The sequence below is a fragment of the Diceros bicornis genome, chromosome 31 (assembly GCF_020826845.1).
Source record: "Diceros bicornis minor isolate mBicDic1 chromosome 31, mDicBic1.mat.cur, whole genome shotgun sequence".
NCBI classification, from domain to species: domain Eukaryota; kingdom Metazoa; phylum Chordata; class Mammalia; order Perissodactyla; family Rhinocerotidae; genus Diceros; species Diceros bicornis.
In genome coordinates, this window is record NC_080770.1 from 16,947,265 (window position 1) to 16,969,674 (window position 22,410).

Genomic DNA, 22,410 nt, shown 5'->3' on the forward strand with positions numbered 1-22,410 from the left:
TGGTTTAACTGATTAATGAAATTGAAAGAAGAAATATAACATGTAATCTCAGCCTTTTTGTTAACACTGCCTGTCCACAGAATGAGTGTGTGTTTGAATCCTTTTACCCAAGTGTTATGAGAGGTTCAGGGATTTGATCGGAGATGTAAAAGAAACTTTCCACTCCAAACAAATGGACTGAAGGTATATTTTATTGTATAGAGGAGAGTAAAGGTGGTAGTCTGCAAACAGATCTTAATAGGTCAAATAATAAGAGGGAAAAACATCAGCCCGATCGGAAAGGGAAACACCAGATCAACTGAGATAGTGGCAGATTTGAATAGGTCATTAAATAAGAGGGAAAAACATCAGATCGATCGGAAAGGGAAACACCAGATCAACTGAGATAGTGGCAGATTTGAATAGGTCATTAAATAAGAGGGAAAAACATCAGATCGATCGGAAAGGGAAACACCAGATTGACTGAAGGGAAATGACAAAAATTAACTGGAAAGAGAAACACCAGGTTGACTGAAAAGAGAACAAGTCAGATCGGTTACTCACAACATACATGCCCCACTGCCAGCAAGAGTCCCTTCAATTGACACAGCTGGGCAGGAATCCAATCATCACAGGTCCTGGGCAGGGCATTCCCTCCACAGATGAGACTCTCACCAGGCCTCAATCTCCAGCAGTTTACATAGCATCGGTGGTTTCAAGAGTAAATAGTTACAGAGTTTATAGAGCAACAATTCAATGTTCCCATGCACAAATGGTTATCAGTGGCATACATGCACTGAGCCTCCTGGCTATCATCCCAGCCCGGGAGTTGTGTACGTGCATTGTTTTCCCTGATTATCACCCCAGCCCAGCACAGATGGCCAGTCTGCCCCGGACTGTGATGGCCAAAGGACCTTGAAATGTTACAAATTGAAACTATCTCTGTGGGAGAAAGGCCAGTTCCTGGGAAAAAGGCCAGTTCCCACCACACAGAAGGCAGCTTTATATTTCTTTGTGTGCTGGTGGCTGTAGGTTAATGGAACGGCCAAACATGGCTGTACTCATGTCAAGACACCAAGTGGATAGAACACTCATGTACTGTCCCAGTTATGATGTCTATTGTTTAACCTGGATTCCTCCATCTCTCCTCACTCATGGAGATTGAGAGAAATAAGGCATCAATTCTGGGTAAATGAGTCTGCTCTGTAGCACCACACTCCGCATTGGATATTGTTTTCCTAATGTGTACCCCTGCAAGTGAGTATAGCTGGAGATTCAAGTTCTATTTCAACTACAACCTTATCAGTGATAAACTTATATGTTCTATATTTGCCTGATTCCTTTGTCAGTTTCCCAATTGGTTAGACACCCTATGTGGAAAGGAGAGAGATTGATCCTAAAGTCTGAATATGTATGAATATTCATTCACCTGTTCTTTCTTTTATCTTTCTTTTCTGCACATTTTCTCCAAATAAATTGCCCTTTCAATTATTTTTTACAATACTAAAAGAGCTTTGCTATAGGGTAATAGCAAGAGTAACAGTACCTCTCTAAGGAAGACAAGAAAAGATTCTTGTCCTGGTGAGTCTTTATATTATAGTTGTTAGGGGCACTTAACAACATTTATTATACACTCCCTTTTCCTTTTCTTTTTTTTAAAGGCAGGTATTTGAAAAAAGGTTCCCTCAAAATGTGTAAAAGCAATATCAAAGATCTTATCAGATGTTTTCTCTTTCAGAAACACATGAATTAGAAGCTTATTTATTTAATATTTAAGATGTTTTTCAATATCCTTCAGATGTTATTGACATAATTAAGGAATGCTTTTGTATCTCATAAACATCTGCTACACCTTCTGCTGTTGAAATATAAATGAGAACTGTTGGTTTGCTTGTTGAATCATGTTGAGTTAGAAATCGAGGTTCAAAGTAGAAATACTTCTATCCAACTCCTTTTAGGGCTTCTTACACATGGTTTCTCAGGCTGTAGATGAGGGGGTGTTACACAGGAATAATAATACCACTAAACACAGAAGACAGTTTTTCTTGCTCTTGAGGCTCTGTGCTACAACGGTGCAGATACATGTAAGAAAGTGCCCCATAGAAAAACGTTACTGCTGTCAGATGGGAGGCACATGTGGAGAATGTTCTTTTCCTCTCTGCAGCAGAAGACATCTTCAGGATGGCAGCCAGGATATATATGTAGGAAAAGATGACAACCAACATAGTGAATGTCAAGTTAAACCCCACAAAGACTGTTAGTAGTACGAGACTTAAGTAAATATTAGAGCATGATAGGGCAAGAATTGGGGGTTCAACCAGAAAAAGTGGTTATTTGTATTGGATTTGCAAAAGTTCAATGAGAAACTAAAACTTATATTTACAGAGGCATTTAGAAAACCCATGAAGTATGAACAAATTAAGGGCTGAACGCAGGGTCTCTAAGTCATGAGTATTGGATAGTTACAGAGAGGGTTACAGATGGCCATATGACAGTACACTGCCAAAGCAGCCAGGATGTAGCATTGACTTGTTACAAAAGCACCATAGACTAGTCATTGCACGATACATCCTGTGAATGAGATTGAATGCTTTTTCCCAAAAAAGTTTTGCAGCATCTTGAGAGTGATCACAGAGGTGTAGCAGAGATCAACAAAACCAAGTGTTGAAGGTAAAGTACATAGGGGTGTGAAGGCTACAATCAGTCTTGATGAGTAGGATGATGCCAATATTACCCACTAGGGTGGCCACACAGATCACTAGAAATACTATGAAGAGGATATGGTAAGATTTATGTTGGCCAGCAAATCCCAGGAGAATGAACTCAGATATTTCAGTGCCATTGTTTTGTTTCACGGATAACAAAGATTAAATATCAGCTGAAAAAGTGCAAAGAAAAAAGAGCAAAGAAAGCTAAGACCCTTGTGATCCTTTAACTCTGGAATTATAAATGGTATAATATTTGATTTCATAGTGGAGTCAGAGAATATTTTCTATGAGATTATTGTCTTGGCATTTAAAACCTTGATACCTGACTTACATAATTTCATCTTAGTTTGAGGGAATTGCCATGGACCAATAGCTGTGTTCTCAGGGTGCAAAGTCATTTGCATTTCATAAATATATCAATTAGGGAACATATAAGAATATACCTTTATTTAATTATGCTTTCTTTTATGCTCCCTATGTTTTAATTAGAAACCCCAATACTAATAAATACTAATTATTATATCTGAAATCATGCCTTCCTATAGAGTGCTATATGACCTTGCTCCTACTTATCTCCGTAATTTCATTTTATCCTTTTCCTTTCCTTAGTCTCTTCTCTGTCATGATTGACTCATGGACATGTAGAGTCCTTTATAGAATTGTTTGTCAAAATATGTATGGTAAAAAATAATTTTCTTTGCAGAATTGTCAGTATGTAGTGTCTCAATAATTTTTTAAAAAGCAATAAAAAATTCCCAGCATTGTCAAAATTCTGTAATTGTTTCATGCTCACTCTCACTTTCAGTAGTTATCTCATTGTAGAGTAGAAACAGAGGGTCCAAGTAGTGTTGCTGGTCCATGGACCACACATTCAGTAGCATGCTCTATGTTGTCCACTCTATCATAATATACCTATGTGCTTTCCCAGTGATTTTCTAGCAGATTGCCTACAACTTTTCTTACTAGAAATAACTCTGTGAAAAATTTCTTTTGGTATACTCCTAGGGACATTTTTGACTCTACGTGTATGCACACATTTAACTTGACCAAGTTTTTCCAGATCTCTTTCCATAATGGATGCACCAGTAGATACTTTTACTAATTGTGAATATGATACTGAATCTCTTAATCTCAAATTCATATGCCCAATGCAGAGTAAGCCAAACACTGAGACTTCAGTTTTTGGAGATGGAGAAAAATTTATTCAAATTGGTGAAAACAAGAAGGCAGGAGCTTGGTTTTGCTGAAATCTGCCTTAATAAGAGAAGAAAGTAGGGGGTTTTATAGAGCTAAGCGGTGTAGCAGAAGGAGTTTAGGAGAAACAAAGTGGTAGTCTGTGTTTTTTCCACTCCCAATAAGCCCCTAGGCAGTCTGACTTCTGACAACTGCAGCTTCGGACTGGTTATCTGGTGATCCTTGTCACTTTCCCAGTTTTTTTTTCCTGGTTCATTTCCAATTTCATAGCCTTATGGTCTGAAAAGATGCTTGTTATGATTTCAATCCTCTTAAATTTATTGAGGCTTGCTTTGTTTCCCAACATATGGTCTATCCTAGAGAATGTTCCATGCGCGCTTGAGAAGAATGTGTAGTCAGCTGTTTTTGGGTGGAGTGCTCTGTATATGTCTACTAGGTCCATCTCGTCCAGTTTTTCATTTAAGTCTAATATTTCTTTATTAACTTTTTGTCTGGATGATCTATCCATTGCTGTAAGTGGGGTGTTAAGATCCCCTACTATTATTGTGTTGTTGTTGATTTCTCCTTTTAGGTTTGTTAATAGTTGTTTTATGTACATTGGTGCTCCTATGTTGGGTGCATATATATTTATAAGTGATATGTCTTCTTGATGGAGTGTCCCTTTTATCATTATATATTTCCCTTCTTTGTCTTTCTTAACCTGTTTTATCTTGAAGTCTACTTTGTCTGATATGAGTATGGCAACACCTGCTTTCTTTTGTTTGCCATTAGCTTGGAGTATTGTCTTCCATCCTTTCACTCTGAGCCTGTGCTTGTCTTTAGTGCTAAGATGTGTTTCCTGAAGGCAGCATATTGTTGGGTCTTGCTTTTTAATCCATCCTGCCACTCTGTATCTTTTGATTGGAGAGTTCAATCCATTTACATTTAGGGTAATTATTGAAATATGAGGGTTGAATGTTGCTGTTTTGTCACTTATTTTCTGGTTCTTTTGCATTTCCTTTGTTTCTTGTCCCATTTGTTTTGGACTGCCAATTCAGTTTGGTTGTTCTGTCTTATGATTCTTCTAGTTTTCTCTTTGTTTATCATATGTGGTTTTAATTTGATTATTTGTTTAGTGGTTACCTTGAGGTTTGGGCAAAAAATCTTCTGTATGAGATAGTCCATTATCTGATAGCCTCCTATTTCCTTATACTAAGTCAATTCAGTCACTTTCCTCTTCCCCTTCTAAGTTGCTCTTGTTATACCTTATTCTATCTTGTGTTGTGGCTGTGTGTTTACAGTGATGAGGTTAAATTTATTTTTGGTGAATTTCTTCCTTTGATCTTTGAGTTTAGTATTTAAGTGGTTGCTAACCTATTCCGGTAAAGATCTACTATTTCTCTGATTTTGTCTGCCTACTTTTCTCCTTACTCCAAGCTTTGTGTTCCCTTTCTCTTCTTGTTTTCGGGCCTGAGGGCCTTCTTGAGTATTTCTTGTAGTGGCGGTCTCGTGGCCATGAACTCCCTTAGCTTTTGTTTATCTGGGAGAGTTACTATTTCTCCATCATATTTGAAGGATATTTTTGCTGGATAGAGTATTCTTGGCTGAAAGTTTTTGTCTTTTAGTATTTTGAATATATCATTCCAGTCTCTTCTAGCCTGAAAAGTTTCTGTTGAGAAATCCGCTGAGAGCCTGATGGGAGTTCCTTTGTACGTTATTTTTTGTTTTTGTCTAGCTGCCCTTAATATTGTTTCTTTGTCGTTGACCCTGGCTAGCCTTACCACTAGGTGTCGTGGTGAAGGCCTTTGTCTGTTAATATATATAGGAGTCCTGTTGGCTTCGCTTACTGGTATTTCCTGCTCCTTCCCCAGATTTGGGAAATTTTCAGCTATTATTTCCTTGAATAGGCTCTCTGTTCCTCTTTCCCTCTCCTCTCCCTCAGGAATACCTATAATTCTTATGTTACATTTTCTAATAGAGTCCGATATTTCTCGGAGTCTTTCTTCATTTCTTTTTAGTCTTAGTTCTCTCTCTTCTTCCATCTGGAGTATATCTGTATTCCTATCCTCTAAAGTACTAATTCTTTCCTCCATATTGTCAGCTCTGTTCTTTAAAGATTCCAGATTCTCCTTTATCTCCTCCATTGTGTTCTTCATCTCCATCAGCCCTGATAGGTTTTTCTTTATGATTTCAATCTCTTTTGTGAAGAAACTCCTAATCTCATTGAATTGTTTGTCTGTGTTGTCTCGTATTTCGTTGAGTGTTTTTATGATAGCTATTTTGAAATCTCTGTCATTTAGTTTATGGATTTCTGTGTCTTCGGGGTTGATTTCTGGTTGCTTGTCATTTTGTTTCTGGTCTGGTGATTTCATATATTTTTGCATTGTGGTTCCTGTGTTGGTTTTGGTTTTCCTCATCCTGGAAGTCTCTGGTTGCACTTTCCACCTGCCGCCACTGTGTGGTGGTGAAGGGCTGTGTAGTCTAAGCCCCCTGCGCTCTGCCCCAGTTTTTCTGCTGCGATCCGCAGTTTTGTTTTGTTTTGTTTTGTTTCTTTTCCCCACTGCGATCCACGGGTCCAGTCCAATTTATTCAGGTCTGCCTCGGACCGCTAGATCTGGTCGAGCTGCAGACTCCGGGTTGTGGGGAGGGGGGAGCTCTCTCTTTTGCCCTCTGGGTCCCTGACGTGGGAGGCTTCTCGTTTGCCCCTCTTTATCCGCTCTCTGGGTTGCTCAGATGTTGATGGTAGCCCTGTGGCTCCTCTGAGCCCTCTGTGCGGGAGTTTCCCACTGGTTGAGAGCGCCCGAAGAGCTGCAGTTTCCCGCCGAGGGCCGCCCCTCCCCCCTCTCTGGGAGCCGCGCGGACCGGATCGCTGATCTGATGGGGAGGGAGCGGAGTTCTCCTTACCTCTCCCCACTTCCTCCGGGGGCCCAGCACGTTCCGCTCTCAGATGTGCGGCAGTGTGGATCCCTCCGCTCCAGCTTTTGACTGTCTGGGATTCCGTTGTTTGTCTGTGGCTGTTACTTTTGTTGTATTTTGTGGGGGAAGAATTCACGGGAAAGCTCACTCCGCCATGATGCTGACGTCACTCTCTATCTGGTGATCCTTGAAGGCATTCTCTTTCTTGTGTAAAACAAGTTCATAAATCTTTGTGATCTTTGAGTTACCCCTTAGGTTAAACAGGAAAATAGCAAATTGACAAGATTAGCTTCTTTTCATAACAAAGTTGAAAAGTAATCTTACTGAATATTTATAGTAACCCTCAGGTACCTGGCTTCAATCCCCACTGTCTTTTTTCCCTTCCTCATTTCTGTAGGAAGCAGGGCATAGATCATTCTGGCTACTTCCTTCCTAAAGGGGGCAAAGATGGGGAAACTGAGGAATGAAGTTTTCAACCTGAGATAGAAAATACTCTCAGGTACTAGGTTATATTTTGCAACTTGCATTATTAGAATTCTTGAGAAATTCTAATAATCTAAGTATCCTTCAAGGTTTGGGGGTCAAAGTCAACAAGGAAGCATAATAGCCAGTTCATAGATAGAAAACAAAAACCTCAAAGACAATCTACTAGAATCTAATATCCACAAGTGTGTATTATAGTTTCTACTGATACATAATTTCTCTCTCTAATGTCACCCTCATTTTTACCAAAGATAGCCAAATTAAGACTAATTGGTTAACTTGGCCTAATTATTTACATAAGTATAGCAAGAACAGCAATTGATCATATAGGCTCTTTTAAATCTGTTTTTCTGGAACTTTTTATGAGGAATCTCAGATTGAACTTTAAAGGCCTCTCGAGGCAAGGCCAAGCAAAGCCCAGGACTTGTCGTCGGACTCTGCCTCAACAACTATAGATTTGGGTGAATTCCTCTCTTCTCTTGAGGTTCCGCAAAATATCCTGAGGTTCCTTTCACCTGCCAGAGAAGTGATCTTCTTTACTCACCTGGTAAGGTTTCTGGGCACCTTGTAAGCAAGGGACCAGGCCGATATTTCCAAGTGGCTTTATTTCATGAAGTCAACCTCTGTCCCTTAGCTGCCTTGTCATATTCGAGCTCACATGTTTTTCTCAAATAAGACATTCCAGATAAAGCCTTGGTAATATAACCAATGTTTCTAATCTTGTAGAACAGATCCTTATTGAACTTATGCAAATGACTATATTGTCATGAAAATAAGAATATTTACTCACTAAGAGTTTCCAAATTCTGAAGGGATCAGGTAGAGAGAAAAAGATAAACATTTCAGTTCTGCTTACAAAGGTATAATTTACCAAATTACTATAAGTCATAGTTAGCTTAAGAGAAAAGAGAAAAAGATTTCCTTAAATCTGGAGAAAATAAAACAGTAAAAATAAGCAATATCTCAAATGAAAGTTATAAAAATTATAATCATCCTCATCAGTTCAGTTAGTCCCATGTAATCAATTTTCAATCTTTTTTTTAGCAGTTTCATGAAGTCATCAGTTTCTCTGTTAAGAGTTCTTTAATTTCTTACCCAGTTCAGTTTTATGATCTGAAAGTTTATCCAAAATCTGTATTCTACAATAAATGTCAGAGTCCTTTCCATGAATCTCTCTGAAGATGAAACATATTTACACAAGCAGAACTAGTATAATGACTAGTATAGTATAACCAGGACAGATAAAACACTTATATCAATAACATTTACCCACACAATATCATTGGTTCATATGAAACAATTTTTAGTTATCCATTTAACCATAGTGGCAATTAAAGATTTCCAGGCAAATGCACAAAATTAAATAGCTGTCCTGTTATTAAAGACCTCATAAAAACAGTACAGGAAATTAACTTTGCTAAAACATAAAATCCATACACTTCTGGTAGACTACTCAAAGAAAAATATTTCAGAATCACTTTATCAAGAGCAGACTAAAAGTTTAAGAAAATTATCCTTAAAAAACCACCAAATTCTGATTTTGTACCAGCTTTTGATATTAAAATTCATTAAGTTAATTGAATGAATTTTAATCGTAGCCAACTTGACCATGCACAAAATTCCTGTCTCAGAGTTTTTCTTCCATAAACCTTCTATAACCTTTTTTTAATAAACAAAAATATCTTCATTTCTTAATACCTTTTTACTGAAAAGATACATCTTACTTTCCTTGAATACAATGATGTGTCCCCTACTAATTTTAGTAGCTTTATTCACATATATTAATTAGAATTTTTAACCCTTAGAAACCTTAAATTTTGTTGAAAACTAAGAAGTAAGCAATTATAAACCATCTTTTACTTTAGCATCCTGTGGCTCGGCAAATTTATAAATACTTTTTACAATTTCTAGAAACATGCTACTTCATAGTACAGTCTTTTGAATTAAACACAAGACATTTTTACTAATTGACCCAAATGTCTTTTGGTTTCTGTGTAATAAGCCAAAGGTAGACAAACCTATATTTAGTAATTAATGTCTAATATTTTTTATTTGGAAATTATCTAGGTATTCAATAAATTTTCAATCATTTAATTTGACCTAGCAAAACTTAAAAGTTTCAAGTTACCAAAAGGTTTTTAAGTTTGGTACATACACCATAACATATAATTATTGTTAAAAACTTCACCCAAAAAATTTTATCTTACTTACATCTATTTAGTTTACTTGTGTCCAATAATTATGCTTAGATTCCCTACAAAAACTTCATGAGACATTAGACAAAATCAGCTTATCATTTTAAGTTATTATTTTGCTGATAAATTTGTAACAGGGATAACATGAGCTTATTTTACTAGTAAACCCAGGCTGCATATCTGTGTCATATTCAATGCTGATAACTCTGAGGACATGCCTATTTCAATCAAACAAACAAAATTAAACACACTTTCATTTACAAAGATGATTTCATATCATGTTAACTTGACACACTTTTGGGTTAGTTTCTATTGCATTTAGAAATAATTTATATATTACTTTAAGAAATCAAATAGAGCTCTTAATTTTGGCCATATCATATGGAGGTAGAAAAATGTCTCACACTGTGGAGCCAGCCCTGCGGCCTAGTGGTTAAGTTTGGCACACTCTGCTTCAGCAGCCTGGGTTTGCTGGTCTGGATCCCGGGTGCGGACCTTCCCCACTCATCAGCCATTCTGTGGCAGCAACCCACATACAAAATAGAGGAAGACTGGCACAGATGTTAGCTCAGGATGAACCGTCCTCAAGCGAAAAGAGGAGGATTGGCAACAGATGTTAGCTCAGGGCAAATCTTCCTCAGCAAAAAACAACAAAAAAATTCTCACATTGTATGGGCTCAGGCAACCCTATTGACTTCCTTTAGCATGTTTAATTAACATTGTCTGAAGGGAAGATTTATGTGCTGTTTTACAATATTAATACTGGGGGAAGGTTTCCCCCAGTGAGACACAATGTCTATCCCCACAATACAATTTATCACACAATCATGCAAAAGACGTGTAATCACTTAATTCCATCCAATCTTATATATCTAATCATAGCTTTCATTAGGACTTCATCAACAAGTCTCAGTCATTTTAAATAATGGCTCTCAGGTCCTAGAGAATACGAGAGCAGAGAATCTACATCACAAAGGCACAGAAAAAGCATTCAAGTTTTCTCCAAGATGAGTTTCTTGGGCATATTTGCCTCATCAGTCCCAGTACCTATGAGAAATTTTCAGAGGAACAGGCGAGTCTTTGGGATTGGCAAAAGGACAAGTGAACTTTGAACCACTTTCTAGATCCACACCTCTGGCCTTGCAGGGATTTGCAAGCAAAGATGGTTGTTTTCAGTTCCCCACAGAACTGGATTACAGTCTGAATGACAAGAGACTTTGACCCACACTTTCAGCTACATTTTTCCAATTGCTTCTTTATATCAGGGAGATTTTAACTTAAGAAGTGAATCAAAAGATTTTTATGTTCTAAAACTTCAGGACAATGTATTGTACCTTTAAAAAGTCTGCACAAAGAATTCAATAAAGTCCATATTTACAAGTGCACAGTTCAACTCTAGACCAATTTACTCTGGGTAGGCTGGTAGCTTTCATTAGCATCTATAAGACAATGAGAGGAAACTGAGACCCCAAATCTGATTAAGTTCTTAAGACTAGTCATTACAAGAGCTCTCTAATTATTTTTACAATTTAGAAGTTTTTCCAATTTAAGGATCTGTAAAGAGTATTGTGGCCATGTGGTGTTATAAAACAGTATCTTTTTCCTTTTTCATGGGTTTGTAGCTAAAAGTTGCCCAGTTTTGGAGACTGTAGCCCAGGAGGCTACAGGTAGGGATTGAATTAGTGTTCCCCACAGCTGACTCATACACAAGACAAATGTACCCACACAAAGCCAAAATCCGACTTCTGCAGGACAAAAACAGAAGGTGATGTCCAACAATCCCCTGGATGTCTCCCAAATGAGGGTCCCTCCTTTCTAACCACACAAAATGCAAACAGAGATACAGAGAATTGATGACTGTACATGTTGTAGTGACTCACCCAGTAAACACAAAGCTGAAAGTACTCACATATAAGACAAACACATCCAAACAAGGACAAACAGTAGGCCAAGGTCCAACATGTTTCTCCACTCCAAGCAATCATTGTGCTGAGGGCGGCTGATGCCAGCTGGAGGGGGGGAGCCACAGGGGAAGTCTCCTGGGCAAAGACACCTTGGCAGCTGCTGGGATCAACTAACCACCTCAACCCTCACTGGTGCCGTCCAGCCGCAGGCACAAGACTCCTGGCTGGCTCACCAAAATTGATACCAAACCTCTTGATCTCAAGTTCATGTGCCCAATGCATAGGAAGCCAAACATTGAGATGTTGGTGCTTGGAGATGGAGAAAGGTTTATTCCAACTGGCCAAAACAAGAAAACAGGAGTATGGACCCACTCAAATCTGCCTTAAAAAGAGAAGAAAGCAGGAGGTTTTATAGAGATAAGGGGTGTGGCAGAGGGAGTTTCAGAGAAACAAAGGGGTAATCCGTCTTTCTTTCACTCCTGATAAGCCCCTGGGCAACCTCATTTCTGGGCATCAACCACAGCTGGGGGCTGGTTATCTGGTGATCCTTGAAAGTACTCTCTTTGTTCTGTAAAATAAGCTCATAAATCCTTGTGACCCTTGAGTTGTACCTCAGGTTAAACAGGAAAACAGCAAATTGACAAGAATAACTTCTTTTCATAAAATGTTGAAAGGTAATCTTATTGAATATTTACAGTAACCCTCAGGTACCCAGCTTCAGATGGAGGTTTCTGTATCCTAAGTTCTTTGTGAACATTGGTATTTTCCTAATATTTTTTAGCCAGGAAAATAGGTGGAAAGCGGTATCTCATTTTTATTTGTTTTTTCCTTTTAATTACAGGTAAATACAATCACTGTCTCATGTTCTTAGAATTTTGGGATTCTATTGTATTTATTATTCATTTATTTATATCGAGGCAACATTGGTTTATAACATTATATAAATTTCGGGTGTACATCATTACATTTTGATGTCTGTGTAGAGTACATCATGTTCAGAACCCTAAGACTAATTACCATCCATCACCGTACACATGTTCCCTGTCACCTCTTTTACCCTCCTCCCTCCACCTTTCTTCTCTAGTAACTGTCAATCTAATCTTTGAATCTATGTGTTTGTTGTTGTTGTTGCTTTTATCTTCTACTTATGAGTGAGATTATATAGTATTTGACTTTCTCCATCTATTTCACTTATCATATTACCCTCAAGGTCCGTTCATGTTGTCACAAATGGCAAGATTTCGTCTTTTTTTTTTATAGCTGAGTAGTATTCCATCATGTATATATACCACATCTTCTTTATCCATTCATCCCTTGATGGGCACTTAGGCTATTTCCAAGTCTTCGCTATTGTGAATAATGCTGCAGTAAACATAAGGATGAATGTATCTTTATGCATTTGTGTTTTCAGGTTGTTTCAATAAATACCAAGCAATGGAATAGCTGGATCATATGGTAGTTCTCTTCCTAATTTTTTGAAGAATACCCTGATATCAAAACCAGGCAAGGACAACGCAAAAAAGGAAAATTACAGGCCAATATCATTAATGAACATAGATGCAAAAATCCTCCACACAATACTAGCAAATTCAATACAACAATACATTAAAAAGATCACACATCATGATCAAGTGGGATTTAGTCCAGGGATGCAGGAATGGTTCAACATCCACAAATGAAACAACATGATACACCACATTAACAAAATGAAGAATAAAAATCACATGATCATCTCAATATATGCAAAGAAAGCATTTGACAAGATATAGCCTTGATATATGATAAAAACTCTGAAAAAAATGGGTACAGAAGGAAAGTACCTCAACATAATAAGGGCCATAGATGACAAACCCACAGCTAATAACATTGGTGAAAAACTGAAAGCTATCCCTTTAAGAACAGGAACCAGACAAGGATGACTCTTTTTGCCACTCTCATTTAACATATTATTGGAAGTCCTAGCCAGTGCAATCAGGCAAGAAAGAGAATTAAATAGTAACCAAATTGGAAAGGAAGAAGTAAAAATGTCCCTACTTGCAGATGACATCATTTTATATATAGAAAACCCTAAAGAATCCACCCAAAATCTGTTAGAAGTAGTGAATGAATACAGTAAAAGTTTCAGGATACAAAATCAACATACAAAAATCAGTTGCATTACTATAGTCTAACAACAAAATAGCAGAAAGAGAAATTAAAAATACAATCCTATTTATAATTGCAACAAAAAGAATAAAATACCTAGGAATAAATTTTGCCAAGAGGTGAAAGATCTGTACACTGAAAACTATAAAACATTGTGGAAAGAAATTGAAAATGACACAAAGAAGTGGAAAGGTATTCTATGCTCTTGGATTGGAAGAATTAACACAGTCAAAATGTCCATACTTCCTAAAGCAATCTACAGATTCAATGCAATTCCTATCAAAGTTCCCATGACATTTTTCACAGAAATAGAACAAAGAATCTTAAAATTTATATGGAACAACAAAAGACCCCAAATATCCAAGGCAATCTTGAGAAAAAAGAACAAAGCTGGAGGTATCACACACCCCGATTTCAAAATATACTACTAAGTTATAGTAATCAAAATAACATGGTACAAAACAGGCATAAAAACAGACAAACAGATCAATGGAACAGAATTGAGAGCCCAGAAATAAACCCACACATCTATGAACAGCTAATTTTTGACAAAGATGCCAAGAAGATACAATGGAGAAAGGAAAGTCTCTTCCATAAATGGTGTTGTAAAAATTGGACATCCTCACATGCAAAAGAATGAAAGTAGACCATTATCTTACACGACACAAAAAATTAACTCAAAATGAATTAAAGACTTGAAACCATAAAACTTATAGAAGAAAAAATAGGCAGTATATACTTGGATATTGGTATTAGCAGGATGTTTTCAATGACCACATCTAATGGGGCAAGGAAACAGAAGAAAAAATAAGCAAATGGGACTACATCAAACTAAAAGGCTTCTGCACAAGCAAAAGAAACCATCAACAAAATGAAAAGACCACCTAACAATTGGGAGAAGATATTTACAAACCATATATCTGAGAACGGTTAATATCCAAAATATATAAAGAACTCATACATCTCAACAACAAAGAAACAAACAACCCAGTTAAAAATGGGCAAAAGATCTGAACAGACATTTTTCCAAAGAAGATATACAGATGGCCAACAGGCACATGGAAATATTTTCATTACTAATTATTAGGGAAATGCAAATTAAAACCACACTGAGATATCACCTCACGCCCGTCAGAATGGCTATAATTAACAAGACAGGAAACAACAAGTGTTGGATAGGATGTGGAGAAAAGGGAACTCACGTACATTGCTGGTGGGAATGTAAACTAGTGCACCCACCATGGGATTGTATTGTTTTATAAATTGCCTGTTTATTTTTTTTTGTCAGTGTTTCTATTGAGTTGATTTTAGATGTTCTTTGTTTATCCAAGATTTGAATCTCTTATCAGTTGTTCACTTGACAAAGATTTTCTCATATTCTATCTATTAATTTTGTGTATGATATACTTTATAAAGCAAAAATTCTTAGATTTGAAATAACAATTCATCATCTTTTTGACTTATGGTTTGTTATTTTGAAAAAATAATTGAATAAAGTCCATTCCTTTCCCCAGTTCATTTCCCCAGGATAGTAAAAAACAATAATAAAACTTTTTTCCATTTTGTACTGGGTCACTGGCACACGGTATTTGTTGCAGCATGACATTTTATATCATATGGATAATTTGATAAATGTTACTTGTGTTTTCTCAATATTTATTTTTTAAAAAAGAAATCAGACTCACAGGATAGAAAGTGATAGTAGTCAGTGTGTGTGTCTCTGTGTGTGTGCATGCAAAATATTTGAATATTTTTGTGTGATTAAGTGATTAGACTTGTTGTTTAAAAATTGACTCAGACAGACACTAGACCCAATCATGTTGCAGGATATTTCTACCAAACATTTATGGAACAACTAATTCTAATATTATGCAATCTTTTCCTATAAGTTGCAAAAGAAAACATTCCCCAACTCATTTCATGAGACTAATGTAACCTTGATACCCAAGTAAGTCAAGTTTGAGGAAAAAAATGAGAACAAATGTCACTGGTAAAATAGATGCATATAGCTTTTAAAAATACACCTTCACTAATCAAATCCATCCATAAATTAAACAAACGTTTGCTGAGGTCTCAAAGGAGGCTCCAGTGAATAGGTATTCTCTTATTTTCCCAGGAGTTGAACAAGTTGATGGCTCAAAGATAGTGTATATATGGAGACCATAATATCACCTTTAGTCACTAGGGGAAGACTAAGTTTATTAGTCAAGTTACTTGCTTCTAATGAGCACCATAAGCAGACAGGCTTATCTATCCAGTGTTGGTGGCAGTGACTGGGGTGTGCCTCTTGCACATTGTGGGGAAGTGCCTCTGAAATGCAGGGGAATGAGGGCTTCAGCATGAAGGCTGGTCCTGAGAATAAGGACAGAGCAGGGCATGCCAGTTGGTTCTCACATTTAACAATCAGATATGTCACTCCACCTTTCTAGGGACTGAGTGAATAAAATTGGGAAAGAAAAGACAGGATTACACAAATTAAGCTCCCTTTGCAGGAAAGAAACCTCAGAAGCAGGGAAAAAGTATTTTCGATCAGCATTGAAGATCAAGTTGTACAAACATTATATTTTTTCCCCATAAGAATTTATAAATTCAATATAATTCCAATGAAATACTCGAGAGAATTTTATGTGCATCTTCAAAGACATAAAATTTATATGAAAGAGAAAAGAGCTAATTATAGCTAAGAGAATTTTAAAGGAAAACAAGGTGGGAACTTGTCTTACCAGATATCAGAACTTATTGTAAAGTGATAATAATAAAGACAATGGGGTACCAGTGTGAGGGTGGACAGACAGATCAATGGAGTTGAGAAGAGGAAATCATAAACAGGCCTGTAAGTCTATGGAAGCCTGATGTAGGGACACAGTACATGTACACCAATGAAAAATGGCCCACTAAACTGTGTTGCTATAAATGTTCATACACATAAAGAATAATATTGTATTCTTACTTTACATTGTACAAAAATTAATTCCAAAAGGAATGAAGATTTAAATTGTAAAGCTTTGAGAGTAAAATAGCAGAATATCTATGACTTAGATATGCAGAAAAAATTTAAACAAGATATGAATACATGAAACATAAAACATTAAAAATTCAACCATACCTAAATTAAAAATACCAACATTATAAAAAAGAAAAGAGTAGATTCTGACTGGATATTATCTCAGGAAAATTTGTTTTCAACACATATAAATGTCAAAGAATTAGTATTCAGTACATGCAAATAATTTCTATAAATTATGCCAGGGGAAAATTCACAAAAGATATAATCAGGATAATTACAGAAGGAAAAATCTAAATGGTCAAAAGAAATATGAAAATGCACACAACTCACTAGTAATCAGATAATTTATATTAATACTGCATTGAAATATAATTTTACACTTAGTCTAACATGCAAAGTTTTGGTGAGAATGTGGAGTCACATATTTCTGGGGGGGAAATGAATTAGCATGATCATGTGGAGACAAACTTGAAATAGTTAGTGAAATTAAATGGCCTCCCTATGGTCCAGAATTTCCATTGGTACATATTCTAGAGAAATTTTTGACCACATAAGCAGGGATATATACACAACATAATACACATGTAAGTATATGTATGAATATGTGTACACATAAATATACTTATACACACAAAAGAATATTCATAGCAGCACCATTGATCATAGAAAAAATATAAATTATTAAATCAGTGAAAATTCAGTAAACTGGTGCTACAACACTTTGTGGATAAATTTCTCAAATTAAATGTTGAATAATAAAAAGCAAGTTGCAAAAGTTAGATGGTGGCTACATGAATGCTTGTTACATTACTTTAAATACATTTTTGTACAACTTAAATATTGTGCAATAATAGAAATTCCTCACAAAGGAAAAATCATGTCCCCGATACATCAGTAGAGGGCTCCTTCACTCTGATGTCAGTAACGCCAGGCAGAGCAGTAGTTCCCTAAATGACATGGTCAGTTTTAGATAAGAATGTGCCTTTAGTGGTGGGGAATATAGCAAATGAAATCTGCTTTTGATGTTTCTTGGGCAATCTGGTTCTTGAAAATATCCTGAGAAATAAACAGAGTGGGATAACGCTGTAGTGATACAACAGGAAACAATTCTCTTCAATTGAACATTTAGTGAGGACTAAGGGCCAATATATTTGTCTAAGTTGCCCCTTTAGGAAAATTTGCTGTAAAATAGATTAAATTCAGCCCTTTCAAGGAGGCTTTCATCCAGTGGGTAAAGGCACTTTTGAGAAGAAGTTAGAATTGATCATGCGTCCACTTAAACTAGAATCTTGGTAGGATAATGACAATTACCACAGCAATTTAATCATTTTGAATTCATATAAAATGTATGACATATTGGAGGACATTTTTCAAGAGCTATGGAAAACCAGTACAAGGGACACAGCACACACACACCGACACCCACCCACCCATCCACACACATACACACATGCAAGCCAAGTACCTGAGTATTTTCAATTTGCTTAAGTTATTCTGAACCCTGGGGCTTCTGAAGCTTCGTTTATATTTGGCACTGCAGTATAAAAGAAACAGGCTCACCTGCGTTTGAGTTCCAGTCTCAACACTTCATAGAAACAAAGATGTAACTCTCTTCAGCCTCAGTTCCATCATCTATAAATTGGGGATCCCAGAATTACTTAGAAGGTAATGATGTTCATCGTAACGCTGTTTACAATAGCAAAAATTTGGAAATAAAATTAAATAAATCAGAATAGATTCATATTACAGATCAATACATAGTCCAAAAAGAATGAGATAAATATATAGTCTGATGGAAATGTGCTCATGTCATATCAGCAAATGAGGAAAGCAAGTTGCAGAACAATACTTGGAGTGTGGCTCCTTTAAAAATGTAACTTGCTTTCGCTCCCACTCTCTCTTTTTCTCGTTTTCTTTATTTATCCACAAAAAATCTCAGGAAGGGGGTCTGGCCTGGTGGCTAGTGGTGAGGTTTGTGTGCTCCGCTTTGGCAGCCCTGGGTTCACTGGTTCAGATCCTGGCGCGGACCTACGCGCCGCTCATCAAGCCATGCTGTGGCAGGCGTCCCACCTATAAAGTAGAGGAAGACGGGCACAGATATTAGCCCAAGGCCAATCTTCCTCAGCAAAAAGAGGAGGATTGGCAACGGATGTTAGCTCAGGGCTAATCCTCCTCACCAAAAAAATAAAAAAACCCAAAAATCTCAGGAAGGATTCACACCAAACTTGTAATGCTTATCCTTGGGCATGGGGGTGTGGAGAGAAAGTCATTAAACTTATAAACTTCTTCACTTTTTATTTTTAAAATATCGTTATATTTTAAAAAGGAAGAGAAAGATGGGCCCAGCTCTGTGGCCAAGTGGTTAAAGCTCCATGCACTCTGGCAGCCTGGATTTGTGGGTTCGGGTCCCGGGTGCAGACCTTCTCCAGTCACCAGCCGTGCTGTGGTAGTGTCCCAGGTACAAAATGGAGGAAGACTAGCACAGATGTTAGCTCAGGGATAATCTTTCTCAAGCTAAAAACAGAGGAGGATTGGCAACGGATGTTAGCTTAGGGCGAATCTTCCTTGGCAACGACAACAACAACAAAAAAAAAAAAAAAAAAAGAAAGAAAGAAAAAAAGGAAGAGAGAGAAAGAAGTGAAGTCCATTTTGTTGTGATGTGACTTCAAGTGAGGTGATATATGTAAAATTCCCAGCACAGGGCCAGGCATTGAATGATACTAATAATACATGCAAATAAAAGACTAAAGGAATATATTACTCATTCCTTCATTCATTCACTTAATCTTTCAAACACTGTTCATTTATATCCTTCTCAGACAACACTCAGCCCAATTCAGTTCCTCACTCCATTTCCATTGCTACCAGGGATGAAAGGGTTATTCCTGGTCTTGGGGTGAAATATATGAGAACTTTGGCTCTGGCCCTTTTGCCCCATCATTTTGAGCACACCCTGGGATGATACACAGCTGATGTTGAAAAATGGGATTCACTTGGTTTTACTCATGCCAGAGATGCCTCCAAATTCTGTTGCCACAAATGGTACAGGCCGATTGCCCACCAGGTGTCTCGGTGTGGTTCCTTCTACTTGGGGAGTTTATAGCTGGGGCCTAACGGATCAATACTTGCTCCCTTGAGAATCTGAGGTTCCAGGGGCTGAGATGGAATTGGAGAAAACAATGTTCAGTAGTTATTGTCTGCTGAAGAACATTTACGCTTTCTAGAGAGGATAAATTTAATTGACGTTACTGTCATTAGGGACTTTTTTTCTTTGTGCTGCATTGTTATAGAACAACCTTTTAAAATTTTTTTCTTGTTATGAATCAGATTGAGCATCATTTTACATGTCTAAGAATCTGTGTTTAGGTCTAGAAAATTGACCTTATCAGCATTATCAGCAAAATACATGGATATATGAAAAAAAAGAAATCCAAAGCTAATCTAAATTTCAGGGCATATGGTCCCTAGTGTGACAAATAGAGTGACTACTATTTGAACACATTTTATATTATCACTTTGACTGTTTTTTATTCAAATAAAAAATTTACTCTTGATTCATTCTTCTTCTTCTTTTTTTTTTTTTTAAATATCTCAACATTTTAAAAATCAGCCCTGGATAAATACACCCTTTCTTCCAGATGTACTTTACACAAACAGAATACTTCAGATAATCTATGAAATAAAGGTTTTGAGTTGTGTTTGGCTATAACACAACTGCTAGGGCTAAACCATTAATTTAATCAGTGAACGGAGAAAGCTAGATCCAGTGAGTCTGCTTGCTTTCTTTTTTTTTTTTTTGCTGAGGAAGATTCTTCCCGAGCTAACATCTGTTGCCAATGTTCCTCTTTTTGTATGTGAGCTGCCACCACAACATGGCCACTGACACATGAGTGGTGTAGGTCCATGCCCAGGAACCAGGTCCTGGCCACAGAAGTGGAGTGTGCCAAACTTAACCACTAGGCCACCGGGACTGGCAAGTGTAGTTTTTTGATTAACAAGCATACCTATGAAGGAGTGTTATTGTCAAAAGGCTGGTGAATTGATATTCAACATTACTTATTGCACCACCTGTGTCTCAGGAATGTGTGCCACTGCTAGGAGAAGAAAACTCAACTTCTTTTGGTTTAAAAGTAGGGACTTATTTTCCTTCATAACAATAGTTTGGGAGCCAAGACTCGCACTTTTGTGATTTGCTTAGTCTTTCCCGAATGCTGGTTGCCTCACAGTCTAACATGTCTACCACAGCCCTAGACATCACCTTCCCTTTCAAAGCATGAAAAAGGATCCAGGAGGGAAGGGTGACAACCACATATGTGTTCTGAATCAGGAAAACCAAAGCTTTTCCCCAATCCAGCAGACTTCTACCTACATCTCGTTGGCGAGAACTATGTTATATGGAGTAGCAGAAATCTCTGTGTTTTGCACCACATCTCCTCAGCTAGCTGATCTCAGTGCAGCTATGGTAGGCAGCTTTGTCTGTGCTACTAGGGGCAGGTTTCCTACAGGTTCTCTGCTTCTCTGTCTCAGAAGCCATGGAAGATCTTGGGAAACCTTCAAGCAATTAGAGCGGGGGAATTTACTAAATTTTTTAGCCTCTTGTCCTTCAGAAGGACCAATCTGTGGGACATTCTACACAGTTTATCAAAGTCCCCTGGGGGATTGAGTTCTAGTTCTCAGGGTGTAAGCCAGCTAAGTTATACCCTTTTCTTGGTTTTCTCCTCCTATATCTCACTCTTCCTGCTCTGTGTCTCTGCTGCTTGGGGTAACCTCTTTCAAAAACTTTGCCGAACTGCATGGTCTGAAGAAATAGATCCCCCAGGACTGATATCATTTTAGACATCAGTCAAAAATTTGGAGGTCCTCAGAGACACCCTCATTTGTAGCTGGTCATAAATTTGGAGGTCTCCACAATCACCCTCAGGTCTCATATTTCACTAGAATGACTCAATGATATGGACTGAATGTTTGTGTCCCTTGAAATTTCATATGTTGAAATCCTAAACTTCAATTTGATGGTTTTAGGAGTTGGGGACTTTGAAAGGTAATTAAATCACGAGGGTGCAACCCTCATGAATAGTATTCATGCCCTTATAAAAGAGATCCTAGAGAGCTCTCATTTTTCACTGTCTAAGGACATGATGAGAGGTCAGCAGTCTGCAACCCAGAAGAGTATTCTCACCAGAATATGATTACGTTGACACCCTGACCTCAAACTTCTAACCTCCCTGTTTATAAGACACTCAGTGTATGGCAATTTGTAATAGAGCCTAAACTGACTAAGATGCCAGGAAAATACTATATATAGAACTACAGTTTTAGTATACCAGAAGGATACAAATTAGAACCAGCCAAAAGAAGAACTGTGTAGAATAAGGTCTGTGAGGTTTCTAAACATGAAATTTCCATCATCCTCAGGGATGCATCACCCTCCAGGTGTCAACGTGTAACAATATGCATGGAGTATGGTCAGCCAGGGAAGCTCACCTGAGCTTTTGGTGATGAGAGTTTTTATGTGGGCTCTATGATATATTGTTCACATGGCTGAGCTTTAGTGCCCAACCTCTCCCGGAGGTTCAGGTAATACCTTTAGTCTCCAGTTCCTCTGGAGGTTGGAACTGACATGGCATGTCCCAAAGCCCCCGTCATAAGTCACACTTTTAGACTGTCCAGTGCCAAAGCCTCCAGGCCAACAAACACACTTGTATTAGGGAGGATGTTCTAGGAACTTCGAGACCACCTCCCAGTAGCAGAGGGCAAAGTCCAGACCTTTTTTTTAGGTAAGGTTAATTCTTCATTACACATTCTTACATACATTACCTTTACTCAAGTCCATGTTTCAGGAATGCAAATTAAGACACATATCGCCCTAGCTACAATGGCAGCTGAGAAGTAAAGAACTT

General features: G+C 37.5%; 1 pseudogene; it reads right to left on the bottom strand.

Annotated features, from left to right (window-relative positions):
• Positions 1–1,979: 1,979 nt before the first annotated feature.
• Positions 1,980–21,305, bottom strand: LOC131395347 (putative olfactory receptor 5AK3; annotated as a pseudogene).
• Positions 21,306–22,410: the final 1,105 nt, after the last annotated feature.